The sequence below is a fragment of the Dermacentor andersoni genome, chromosome 4 (genome assembly GCF_023375885.2).
Source record: "Dermacentor andersoni chromosome 4, qqDerAnde1_hic_scaffold, whole genome shotgun sequence".
Classification (NCBI taxonomy): domain Eukaryota; kingdom Metazoa; phylum Arthropoda; class Arachnida; order Ixodida; family Ixodidae; genus Dermacentor; species Dermacentor andersoni.
In genome coordinates, this window is record NC_092817.1 from 91,172,402 (window position 1) to 91,186,672 (window position 14,271).

Consider the following 14,271-nt stretch of genomic DNA (forward strand, 5'->3'; position numbering starts at 1 on the left):
CAGAGACGATGCTGTAGTACAAATAGTTTCGGTTTTGTTTTTCGCCACAGGTGTATGTAACGGCGTTTTACGTTTCGTACTCGATTTGCAGCCGCGGTACAACTCGATAGCGTAACTTTGCGCGCCCAAAATGTTATTCTCATCGCTCCAACAAACTTGTAAAAAAGTCCAACATTATTTAATACAGTGTGCGCGGTTATGATAGAGGTTTCTAATTATTGATCAAATTTATAATACAATCGGCATTTTAATAGCAGAACCTTTATGACACAAATTAACATAGCCTCGTTATCCAAAATTTGTATGATCAAAAAAGTTGTTCATACTCACAAAAGTGACCTCTGAAGAAAAGGACACACAGTTTCGCTTATTTCTGTCCATTACTTTCGCGTGAAATGTTCGTGATACAAAACTTCCTTGATATCGCCTGGGCACAACCTCGTATACAAAACTTCCTTGATATCGCCTGGGCATAACTAGCATGCGTACCACTGATATCGCTTACTTTTCCGCAGTTCATCTCGGGGACCTTCAAAAGCACTGTGAAGCGTGCGTTGCGGCCTTCGATGAAGACAGCGTGTTCACGCCCGGGTTTTACTTAGCACGAATCTTCAAGAATGTTCTGCTTTATGTTCATCTCGTATCATCCAGCATTGTATATGACAAAGTATTCGCTTCCTCCCGCAACGTAGTTGTACATAACGCATTCTGGACATTATTTATACCGTATTCGCATCACCCAATATTTGGAATAGACCATGATCGTGTCAACAACATTCCGCTGCACTTACAGCCCGCACTCATACCCAATGGGCATTGAAACTCCGTCGGACGTCCGGATAAGATCCTGGCGTCCAAGTCCAAGAGCAGTCGTCCTGGAGACATCCAGTGGATATCATTATCGGACTAATTTTTAACATCCACTTTTTATCCTCCTGCGGGCGTCCTTAGGTCATTCGTGCTGGACATTTTGCCAATATATGTACCGAGCCGGACTTTGTTCGAATTTTAGTGACGAACTGCTCCCTTGCTGATAATTTCTGCGGTTGCAAATGCCAACGTAGAATCTGCCTCGAGTTCATTCAAGCTACGTGAACCACATCTAGTTTTGTTCAATATAGACATCAACGTTTCTCAGCGAAATATCAACCAGTAAATAGACCAAATTCGATCGAATTCTACCCGCCCTTGGGATTCTTTTTTCTTCTGGTGGAGGGCATGCAGGTACCCACGGAGGCAGGTTTCTGGACTGGTTTTAAAGCACAGCGTGATCGCAAGCTACCAGGCTTGTCTGACCGTCTCATTATTATCTGTGAAACCGATTGTCTGTGCAATTTATGTAAACAGAGCTTGCTTTTGTAATCTGTGTTCCATGGGTGCAAGTTGTATTTTCATTGGTACGTGTCAATACTGCGTCACCTTTGCGGCAGATATTCTACAAAAGGCTGTCTACACCAACTGCGCCATTCAGACGATTATAAATAAAAATGAACATCCCGCAGATATCCATTAATGGTCCATGGTTTGTCCTATGTATTGACACGTGTACTTGTCTTTATCGGGCGACCACGTTTCGCCGCCTAACAAATGTTATCGCACAGCGCGGGACGCGCCTTGTTAGATACGGGACCGTTTCCTGAGCCTACTTCGAGTTCCCCAGACCACATCGAATCGCACCACAGCTAATTAAGGAGCGCAGAAGCACGGATACCACATTCCTGAGGCACGGCACATGCAAACAAGTTGGCGGACCCCACTTCGTGTGCCGCCGGTGGAGCTATTCACTGCTTTACTCTTCCCGAAGGTGAAGCGAGAGCCTGGCACTGTTGCGGGTAGAGTGAGTCCCGAAGCAAGACGGCTGTAATGCGCCGTGAAAACCTGGCGGCGTCGCCCCCATCCATCTATTGAGACGGCGCATTGCAAGTCAGCAAGGCAAGACCGCAGGGAGAAGAGAGCCCTCGGACAAACACACGAGCAGCGACTCTCTTCGCCGGGTGTGACTCCATCGCACGGGCGCCTACCATTGGCCGAAAATGACACCCGAGCAGGCTCGCCGATTGGCCGAAAATGGCGTCACCTGAGCGGGCTCTCCCATTGGCCGAACGTGACGTGTCTTCGAGACACCGAAGGGCTTAAAAGACGCAGACCGGGAGCAGCAGAAGAGCATTCCTTGAGCATTCCTTGATTCATCTCTTTCGAGCGGCCCGTAATGACTGTAAGACTGTTAATTGACTCTCACTGTAAATAATGTAAATAAACCTCCCAAGTTTTCATCCCGACGTCCTCCTCAACTCCTACAGCCTGCATGTATCCGTAGTTTCTGGAAAGTTATCGATGCTTCTATCCGCTGTCTGTTGTCGCCGAACCTTATGTTATCTGATTTCATCGCCTGACGCGAATGGTGTAGAACTTTGTGGAAGGCACGCGGGTCCCAACGATTAGTCTGGAACGTTCGACGACTGCTGTATAAACCTGCCGTGGTTGCTCTGTGGCTATGGTGTTGGGCTGCTGAGCACGAGGTCGCGGGATCGAATCCTGGCCGCGGCGGCCGCATTTCGATGGGGGCGAAATGCGAAAACACCCGTGTACTTAGATTTAGGTGCACGTTAAAGATCCCCAGGTGGTCGAAATTTCCGGAGCCCTCCACTACGGCGTGCCTCATAATCAGAAAGTGGTTTCGGCACGTTAAACCCCATAATTTAATTTTTTTTTTAACTGCTGTATAAAAGCCGACACGCTTGACCCGCTGATCAGATTTTCGACGATCGCCGACCGTGTAGCCTGTTTTGCGGGCACAGGTTCGCCCAATAAAAGTTAGTTTTGTCTTTCACAATATTGCTACTGTGTTCTTCAACGTCACCACCACGTGACAGTATGTCTGACGGACGCAATGAAAACACAAACGAATTCTTACGTCCGTGGAGCATCCGTATATCCGTTCTAGACACCCGCGAGACACTCGGACTGCCAATTAGTATGCGCCTGGTAGTCCAGCGGATGTCCGCCGTACGCCCTTAGGTGATCTGCGGACGTCCAACGGATGACCAAGATATCCAGAAGCGGTAGTTCAGCGGACGTCCAGTGGAGTTCAAATGCCCATTGAACCACGACCTTTGGAGTTAATTAAGGCAAAGTTAGTTAAAGCACTCGAACCCACGACGTTTGATGCGGAGTGGAACCTATCGAGCTTCGGTGGGACGAGAATGAAATGGAACCAAGATTGATGCTGCCACCATTGATGGTCATCGCCTGCCTCTTCAACTAACTATTCTGAAAAGGCGGAATAGTGCTATCTGCCCTAAACGTCAAAAAAAAAAAAAAAATGAGAAGAGAAAAAAAAACACACGGTGTATGTGTCATGCGTAATGCGCGAGTACGGGCAATCGCAGTACGCTCCGCGCTAGCTTAAAACTAGGACAATCGGGCAGAAGATTGAGGGTAAGCTTTCTGCATATAATTGCAGTCTTTTAGCATAGCGCGGCGCGCATCCGCTTTCGCCGCCTGCGATATGGTAATTGGGGTGCGCCCATGCGCTGCATGCTGCACCGAACCACGCGCACATATGGTTCAGAGCGTGCAGTGTTGCAGTGTGCTTGCTGCGTGCTCTAATTAAACCCAGCTTCGAAACGCCACCCCCATTCACAAATGCCATATGATTGTGTTACGTGTTTCTATATATGGGGGGCGTTGTTAGATGCACTACACAGGTTATATTCAGTGCTGTTCGCCTGCGCTGAAACCTTAGGTGGCTGAGGACGAGCCTTCCATGTGAACACTGGCTTCGACGTATAGTACAGCATGCATGGTAGGAATGTCGGCACCAGACGTCCCGGACTGAGTGGTCCTTTACCTGCTAATCCACATCAGTCTCGTTAAATCTGCGCGCCATTTTCCACGGCTTCGTGCGACCGCGTGCGGTGTCCGCACTTCGTATATCGTCTTTGTAGGCGACACGAGCGCCAGCCTCACAAAGGGCGGACACGCACAGCATGAAGAAACAGTGTTCTATTAATTTATGCCAGTTGCAGAATTATAGCTGCTGCAAAATCTGGCGTTGCGAGAAAGAATTTTGAGATTAAACAGATATGTGCGCTACTTACGAGTAGTAATTGAACAATTCTGACGTCAAGTTCTGACAGAACAATAGGTACCCTTAAAAGTACTTTATTCCCAATTATTTTTGCTATTATCATTAATCTACAGGTAGCGAAACTCACTCACCAAATGTAAAAAAACATCTTGGGCTCATTACGAGGCATTTTTGTTTCGTGAAGTGCACGGTTGTACGAGTTATCTAACTTATAAGTGACGAAACGAAGTCTGAGCGAAGCTCGCGACACTTCCTCGAGCCTCGTGCCAAGCAACCTGCGACCAGCACTGCGGTAAGCACTATCGAACATTGCTTGCACGTTTGTGAGGCGAGTGGCCTCCGTCTTCAAAGAGAGGCCATGCCAGCGCTATGAAGCTCTGCGTGTTGTTTGTGTCAACGTTACTCATTGCTTCTGGTAAGTAGCAAGCAAGTCCTGGCCCATTTAATCTCGGTACTATAGGAATGTTGTCTTCCAGCCTGAGAAAACCGCTGTTGTTCATCAATGTTTTATTTTCCTTGTAGCGTGACATTGCGTTGGCACTGCTGACATCGACAGGGTCAAGCTATGTTTTGCACTCCCTCATTTGCTTGCTCTGATATATAATCAACTTGTCATTATATATAATGCATATATAATCAACTCGTCATTGGTAGATTTTATTTTATAACTTCGCGCTTTACTCCACGATATGGCTTCAGACAGTAAACAAAGCACTACTCTCCCAATTATCAAACTTCTTTTTGCTGCTGATTTCATTCTTAGAAAGCTTGATGTTCAGTAGTTCCACAGCGGGGTCCTTCCCAATCTCGTCCATCTAATCTACCGTTTCTGTATCGCTTACTTTACGCTTAGCATCATTTTGCCTGCCGCTGTCCACCACGTTAGCCCAATGCGCTTACTGGTTGCATTGGGACAAAGGAACGGCAAACAATAGTGCAAATAATCAAAAGGGCCTTTACTGCACCTTTCATAAACCAATGCCAGCTAGCCGAATAGAACATGCAGATGGGCGCGGATGAATGGAGGAAGTCCCACTTCCCGCGACAGGCGATTGAGCGAATAAATCTGCGTCTCGACCTCGAGAAACCTATACATTTAAAAACAAAAGTGCTTTTCTGCAAGTTTACTAACGAGGCAGCGTTAAGGGTCCCGTGTCACAGAAAATCTATAGTGTCGGCGCCGGCGGCGTTGTCCGTGAGCGAAAATTTCCGTATATATTTAGGTATATGCATAATGCTGGCCACGCCTTGCTTTGTGACATATGCGGTATATGCGGGTTATATTGCCACACCATTCTGTCACTAAGGTTCCTCATACCTCGTCTTACATTCTTCACAAAGTTATTCCTCGGAATTTTGAGAATGACAGCCCCCAAACAAATGTCATGAAACAAAACACCGACAGCGCATGCTTTTAATGTTAAATCTTCTGAGACAAATATTTAAAATGTGAAACAATAACAGAAACCTGTAAATGGTGTCATTCTTTTTTTTTTCTTTTTTTTTTTGGCGCGGCTGTTCTTGTGACTTCGGGGTGGAAGTGCAATGTGCAATACCTCCGGAATCGGCCCACGCAAAAGGCCGCGTTTCTACCAGAAAGCTCGCCTTCGTGCATAGTGTTCGCTGCCAGCGTTTCGCGATAAATATTACGGTTAGATAAATTGCAGTTGCCAGGAAGCGTGAGAAGCAGTCAGGGATCTTCAAACGCTATCGCGTTCCACTCTTAAAGAGTCCCTCACCAGGTCTGGCCATGTTGAGCTGACAAGCGCCGTGCATACAATGCGCGCTAACGATCGTGTCTGCTAAGTATACATCGCAATACGCGCCGCGGAAAGAGTTGATATTTCAAACCGAACGCCGTTTGCCCTTCTCCTCGCGGACGCCACGCTCCAAGCCGGAGGGATGACGTCTACATGCTAGTGCGCCTACGTACATGTCTCTTCGCTGTGACGTCGCTCTTCGTGACTTTTAGTGACTCATGACTTCGAGAATTATTCAGGGCAACATATGTTATTTGTGTAATCTGTTGCATCGATAGATGAATTAAGGTTTAGAGAAATAATAAAACACACAAACCTAATGTCTGCGTGTATTCGTTTTACTTCGCACCGCAGAAAGACAGATGTACTTCCGCTTCGTCTGCTTGTTCCTACGTCGTTCGGTCGCGCGCTCTGGAATCGAAACTGTGCCATTTTCAATACCGTGTTCCGGCGCGCGATCATGCTCTGTGGTCCGCTTGTGTCTGTATACCTTAGGGTTCGTGTAGCGCTGACTTATACCGCTAGTAAGGTGTTCTCGTGCATAGCGCGCACAATCGTGCGCTGCGCGAAACGAGACAAACACAACAGCTCGCGCGCTACACCGTCAGCGGAAGTGCGCCGCGTAGAAAAAGAGCGAGGGGGAAAAATAAATGACGGGGCCCGGTACGTATGCGGTCACGCAGTCCTCGAGATAGGGTATGGGAGAACGCAAGGAAGGAATTTCGCTTGCGGAGGCTATACCGGGCAAGTGGAGAGAGTGTTCCTCTCAAAGGATGAAGGGCCAACAGAAACAGGACACCAATGAAGAAACAACAATGACAGGACAAGGCGCTTGCAACTGTTTATTGCGGTCAAAAGCGGCCGAATATATATAGCCATGGGGAGAGCGGGAAGTAAAAGAGGGAGCGTTGAACATGCGAATGCGCACGCCCAAGAACGCAGAAGATGTATAGGAAGGGAATCACAAGATTAACAAAATTCTAAAACCTATCTAAATACACGGTTTCATTTCTTTGAATATTCAGAGACGGGATGCTGACACAGCACCTCGTCACGGCTCTTTTTCTTTCCTGGCTTGTTTCGTCAACTTGAAATTCTTCTGGATGGCTTGCATAGCTTTTTCATTAAATATGCCCGACGGCATGGCTACAAACCCTCCTTCTTTGTCGGCCTGCAGGAGTCGAATGTCATCGTCCTTGAAAAAATTCACGATACGTTTTGTGGGGTGTCTTGGGCGAGTTCCTTTGTAGACACCGTTCTGGCCAGGCTGTCAGCTCCGTCCAGCAGACACCTCTCCTTGTCCTCTGGTGCGGCTTTGTTAGAAACTCTTCTATTCAAGGAAAGAAGCTCATGTGCCGGGATCCTCGGCTCGGAGCTGAACTTGGGCCCTTTGTTGAGGACGTCAGCGATGTCTTCCGGGATGAAGGCTCTCCCAATAACTTGCAGCGCCGTACTGCTGGTTTTATTTGCCTCGCCTCCTTTGGGAAGGTTGCGGAGGCTGGATGGGGCAGGTGGAGAGAGTGTCCTTATTGGCGGTGAAGCTCGCCTCCTGAAATCATGCTTCCTGGCACTGAAATATGTCTATCTCGGCTAATAATGAACCAATTTGAAAAATTCTTCAGGTAGCACGCTCCCAAGAGGGCTCGTAACAACTTCCAGCATACAAGGAAAATTTGCTATGTGGCGTCGTGAGGGGATCTTTAAGGGCGAAGCTTAACCCTATTCTTTTTTCCTGTCTCAGCATCGTTGAAGCAATCGAAGCATTCCCTTTTCCCACGCAGGGGCGACACTGGTCGTGGCCAGCAGCTGCGAGAAACGCTTGGTTCCCCCTTCTACAATGCTGCTTGAACCTGAAGTGCACGTCAAGAGTGTTGACAAAGGTGGCCGCGCCGAGATGGCCTGCCGCTTCTGGTAGGTTATGTCATCGTATCTCCCCTCTCGACATTGGAGAACCCTACATTGGGAATTAAACGCAAGCGGCTTGCGCCATACTCGTAAAAGCACAAACTCTTCCTAGCTCATAATGGGGCCGAAGTGGCTTGCGTATATGCTCCAAGTCGTTCGCAGACCATAATATAAAATTCTCTATTCTGAATACACTGAAGGGTTTATACACACGTGCGCTGAAAGAGCCGGGTCGACTCGCTTTATTTACTGTATATTCGCACTTCCAACAAAAGTTGGAAGGAAAGTAACGTAAAATTAATTGGTCATACTTTTAGTAATTCCTCAGTTACTTTCGTGCACAAGTATAACTGGTCACTGTAATCAATTGAAATTTTGAATTAAGTAATTGTAATTGTAAGTGGTATCATCTTTTTCTGTGGTATAACTACGGTAACTTAGCACGAAGTGACACTAAGCTTAGCGCTTGTCCTTGTCCGTCTTAAAGCTTTCTTTTTTATCTTCGGACACTTTGGATGCATGGTTGGGCCATATGCATCTTGCGCATTGAACCGCCGCACATATCCACTGACCGAAGTTGTCCAATATGTAGCTTGGGCCTCTAGGGATGCATGTGCTGGCTGCTTATTGCCGAGGACCCTTGAGCTCACGAGAGCCTCAATTGCGCACGCACACACCGCTTTTGGCACAATTTGACATACAGAGTCACGTTCAGCAGCATAGTGCTCGTGATCGAATATTGGTCCCAAGGTGGCGCCTGAATACGGAAAATTGGTTTAATAAAGACCAAAATAATTGGAACGGTGTTCAGTTCTCCAATGCTTTCGTATGTCGGCGCCGCCGTTCCCTCTTGGGATCCATTCGACCGCGGGCACCGCGTGTTTTCAGCAACGTGACTGTGCGTGCCGAACAAACCCACACGCACACATTCTGCGCACACGCTTGCGTGCGCGATCACGCACGCACGCGCGCTCAGACACGTTAACGCCAGCTGCCATGCAAGCTCGGCCGAACACCACAAGAACTCTGTAGCTCGGGAGAGCGCACACCACATGCACGTACACAGCGCACGAGCGCTAACGCACGCCCGTCTGTGCGCGAGCAACGCAATCAAACTGCGTATACGCACTCACTCACGCGCTCATGGCTGCAGTCACGCACGCGTACGTTCTCACAGCGCTGACGCACTGCGTACACGTTCACGCACTCGTGCTTGCAGCCACGCGAACGTACGTTCTGGCAGCGCAAAAGCGCACGCACACGCACGCGTGCGCGCTCATGCTTGCAGTTACGCGCACGTGGGTTCTCACAGCGCAGACGCACGCACTCGTTCACGTGCACGCTCAGGCTTGTAGTCACGCAAACGCACGTTCTCGCAGTGCGCACACGCACACGCACAATATATATAGTTCAGCTAAGCTTTAACAGCGACTCTGTTTTGCGTTGTTTCCATGACTTGTAGACAAGATTACGAGCAGTGGCACCAAGGCTTTGCTTTGAGAGCCTGTTCGTCATCATATTCAGTCCACTTTATTATCACTACAAAACGAAGGCCTGTCGCAGCGATCTCTGGCAGTCACCCTTGTCCTACATGTGCAACCCGATTCCGCCTACCCAAATGGCCTATAATATCGCGAAGCGATCCACTCTGTCGACCCACTCTGTTACCTTTAATCTGCTCTTATGCATTACACATGACCTCTCCAGTTCCACTTCTTCCTCTGAATTCTAACTACAGAATGTCAGCTGCAGCCGGCCGTTTGCTCTATGTCGACCACTCTTCCCTCTTCCTGTTCGATCATTATTACGACCGGATGCCGGCGTCATTGTAATATCCATAAGAACAGCATTCGACATAAAGAGGCCCTGAACCACTTTTTATCGAAGTTGAGAAAGACAGTTGAAGTGAAGATAGGCTAGTTTAGAAGCACTTTGCCGCAAATAGTACTTCAATGCGTTCAGCAGAAGCGGAGTTATCGGCAATCAAACACGGCCTCAGCTGTGCTCCCCTTCCTCCTCCAATGCCTTGCACTGCGAAGGCTACGGCGGAGACGTCACCGTGGCGCGCAGTTGAAATTTCTGATTTGGTGCCTATGCCGCGCTAAACGTAAGCCAAACGCGGCTGTCCTCAGGGAGCCGCAGTGCGCTTAGCCACTGGACTCGTGGCGGCATCTAGCGGCGGCCGCGGTATAGCCGAGCGCAGCGACCAATAGCAGCCGCGTATTGCAGTGTGCTTTATGACGAAATACAGCACACAGAAAAGAGCGAGGATCATGGGGTCTTTGAAACGAGAGCGTTTGAGAAAAGGTGACTTCGCGCTCCGTTTGCGAGCTCCACAGACCGCGCCCGACAGCAGAACTTGGCTGAGATGTTCACAACAGCGTATGCTACCCGCGGACTATGTTATTTCGCCAAGCCCGAGGGGTGGTTCGGGGCCCCTTTAAGTTCATAACCAGCATGAGCACTGAAATGCTGGCAATGCCATTCCGGCAGCAGGACGACTCCACTCAACGGCTCTCCCGCGCCGTCACTGCGGAAATATATAGTGTTCCAAGCCTGCATGTTTATAAAGCGCTGTTTAATTGACGGCTTTCGTCACGAGGTGCACGACGACAAGACGGTTCCCAAGATTCCTGTGAGAAATTGCTCAAGATGGCGTACAACCGCTGCAAGCAGGCCAAGCCAACAGCCACGGAGAGCCGGCTAATTGCCGAAAAGAATTGGTGCTTCATGCCAGCCCATTAAACGAGCCGAAGTGCATCAATTGCGAAATGTGCCACTCTTTCTAGTGAATATGCTGTGCCGTTGACCTCTGCCTCTATCACTGGGACAATGAGGATTATATGTTCCCGCTGTGTCCCTTTCAACGTGGTACTCGGAGGTAGATGGCTGTGCTTCGACTTTCCTGCAGCTACGAGTGCCCCTTAGCCTGTAGATAAGCGCGTTCTAATGCACGCTCTCACCTAAAAATGTTGTAGATTGCGAAAGAAAATACAACTGATACATGGACTGCAGGACGCATAACTGAACACACGCCGTACTACCTATCTTTATTTTTCTTCTTACTTGGAGCTCTTGTCTCGCGGAGAGCGCCACCTGGTATCCGAGCTGAGGCAGGCACTAGAATGTACATAAACCTTTTTCTACACCTTGAACCTCCGATCTCCAACTTCTCACCCACAAGCTCTTCATCACGCGTATAATTTTCAGTTTCATCAGTCGTTCCGCAGTACAGTTTCTTCAGTTTTATTTGTTATCATATAATATGGGCTGCAGTGCGGCGCAATATCTTGGTGGTGGTAGAACGAACAGGCTGTACATACTTTTATTTTCAAGGACGTGCATACGCGCTCCAACTGCCGTGCATACGCGCTCCAACCTATGTTGTTGATTTTTTTTTCTTTACCCCTGCTACTATATAGGGTGTTATTTATTGTGATAGCAGCCATAAGGACACACCAGGCTAATTTTCGCAGTCGTCGTCGCCGCAACCGCTGATGCCGCAACCGGCTCCGGCGCCACATGACGCCTTCCGAGTTCTGCCGATCGAGAGCCTGACTAGCCGCAAAATGGGAATGAGATCGTGCTGACTTTACTGACTGTGTATGAAAACATATTGCACATATGATGGAAAGCGTGGCGTGGCACATCTGAGAAATTGTCCTCCGGCCCTTTGCCATATCAGCGTACTCTAGAGTACTGATACGAGAAAACGCGAGCACGCGTGTTTTGCGGGCATTGCCTTTCTGCAAGTAAACGGTTGTCTTCCATAGATGAATGTTCTCTTCTTTTTTTTTTTTTTAAATACAGATTAGGCTACTCGACCAGCTTTGGAAAAAACATAGATGTTTAGCTTCCATATGAATACGATATGAACACTTACGAACATGAGTGAGCTAGGAACGATATGGTGTCCTTTCTTACACTTTTGATGCTGTCACACTGTTGCACTTATTAGCGAAGATTTCGCGTACGGTAATATACATTTTATTAACAGGAGACAGCTACTCATGGCTGGTATGTAAATGCAATCGCAGTGGACTACGCTATAGTCACGATGACAAATCGAGAACGTCATTCGTGTAAACGTATTTTCATTTTCACATGTTGTGGCATGTACAGGAATAAAAAAGTTGGTGTTTCACTGCGAATGTTGTTCTGACCATATAAACGGCAACAAAAGTATGCTTAACCGACTGCAGTTTTGTTGAAGCACGAAACGCCTAGCCACTTGAAGCGCAAAATTTTATACCTACCCTTTGTTTTAACCGAATGACGAATTCGGTGGCCAATAATCCAATATAACAATGGCGTAGATAAGTAGACAGACCTCAGACAGACAGACCTCTGCTGTGGCTGTTCTGACTGCTTATGCAGCTTTGGGAATTATCAGTATATCGGATGTTCAGAAGAACCGATGGTTGCGAGAGGAAATGAGAACAGAGCCATTCTTACACTTCTGAAAACGATATTATCGACAGACGCTCGTACATGTCCAGCGTCACGATGGATTATACAGTAATGAGATGGTAACAACTATCAGCTGTTACTAGAGAACAGAAGAAAAATAATCGCAAGAAATTGTATGCTGTGGGTGCGAGGAAAAGCTTGCCAGTGTGAGCCGAGAATGGTGGCGGCTTGGTTAGCGCCGTCCTCCCGCGCGCACAATGTTGGAGGTGCACGTGATCAAGCGCGCGCTAGGGGGTGCGGGTGAGCGCTTGTCCCGCTCTCTAGCCGGGTCGCGCGGCTCCGCATGGCTGTCCGCGCGACTGACTGCATACACGGCCTGCGCGCTATATGTTGGATATAATTTGTGGCGGGTTCAAGGTCTGGGCCGAGCAGAGATGGCTGGTCGCATCATGTGCGCTGTTCTACCGCACGCCTATAGGTCGCGTAACCCGTTGGAGGTCGCGTAATCTCAAGTTTCGGAGACGCGTCGAAGCACGCCTATGCTATAGGCGTGCTCTGTTTGACTAGATCGCGCAGATCTGTGGGTATATAAGCAGGTGGTTCTTCAAAAATGAAACCAGTTGTTAGAAAGCGCTCGTCCTTGTGTTTCTTCTATTCTTCGTCCCTGTTTGTTGCGCACAATAAGTTTTAAGATGAAGTTGTCTAATACTTTGCTATCGCTATCGATTCTTCCCCTTTCGGGCTGACCTGCGACTGCTTTTTTGAAATAGTAAACAGGAATTTATGATAAAGCCTCTGGCATGTCGTACAATTCTGCTTCTTGAGTTGAATTATTCTGAGGGGGACATCATGAACAGGATAAATCAAAATGCATAAATAAATAGCTCATTATCAAGTCCTCGCTAATTAACGCTTAAAATAATAACTTTACGGGACATATTGCAATTTTACATATTGTAAGCGGTGAGTTCGCAATACATATGACTTAAAGTAAATAAACGATTGAGGACTTGAACTATGGCAGTTCAGTTACTTAAGCGCGTTAGCACTGTTGGCGTCGCCGGCCATCTTTTGCTATTGCATTTTCAAGCGAAACTGTCCCGCAACGGTTATCGTGTGGCGACGGCGTGGTCCCTATCAAATGTAATGCATCGCATGCTCCATGGTCGGGCTTCCAAACTCGCGTTGAAACGTTATGATCATTAATTATAAAATAAAAAGTTACGTTGCGTATATCTCATTAGAACGGCAATTTACATGCTCTGTTTGTTTAATTAGTAATTCGAAGTTTTTGTTTCGTAAGTCACGTTATGCCGGCTCCACGTTGGAGGCCAACTAGGAATTTGTGCGGCTGCGATGGTGAAAGCTGACAGCGTGGTGTTGCAACGCCGCCTGCGTGGTGATAATCAACGAAGTAGGTGTCAAGAAACTTGTGGAGCGAAGAATGTAGAAAACGAAGCGCTTATACAGACGCTTGAGGTTCAAAAACGCCATCGGCGCCGTCACCACTGTTGTGCTGTACCGCTCGAGGGCGCATGCGCGGCTCGCACGAGAGGTGTTGTGAAGTCCCAGCGGCCACGAAGGTTCTATGGCTGATGCCATGCCAATTGCCGGGGGAAAGAAAGGGCCAGATCGACGTCCAAGAGATGAGAAGAGGGTTCTATGCGCAAATTTACATGATGATATGGTTTTCTTGTTCCAGACCCTTCAATAATCCAGGTCCGCTTTTTAGGCACTTCGTTACCCCCTTTCACTCGTCGAGGGATTGCAATGTTCTTTCTTTCGGTCAATTGGAACTGTCGCACAGTCTGCGAAATCCCATCCATGGTGTCGCACTACCCCGCGCCGGGCTCCGCCTCGCATCCAACGTTCAACACGCCCTCTATGCAATGAAGATGCAATTTCATGTGAAACCGGGGTCGACGCTGTTCCCACGAAGTCGTCAGCGTAGGCTATTTGCAAGTTGCACATGGCCGATGACCCCGTTACAGTTTCGGGTCCCAGAACTCGTGCCGTTCATCAGCTCCGGGCCGTTGAACAGACGAAGACGCGACACATATACGCTTGTCAACTATCTTGACGTGACGCCGGTTTCGTCGCCAGCGC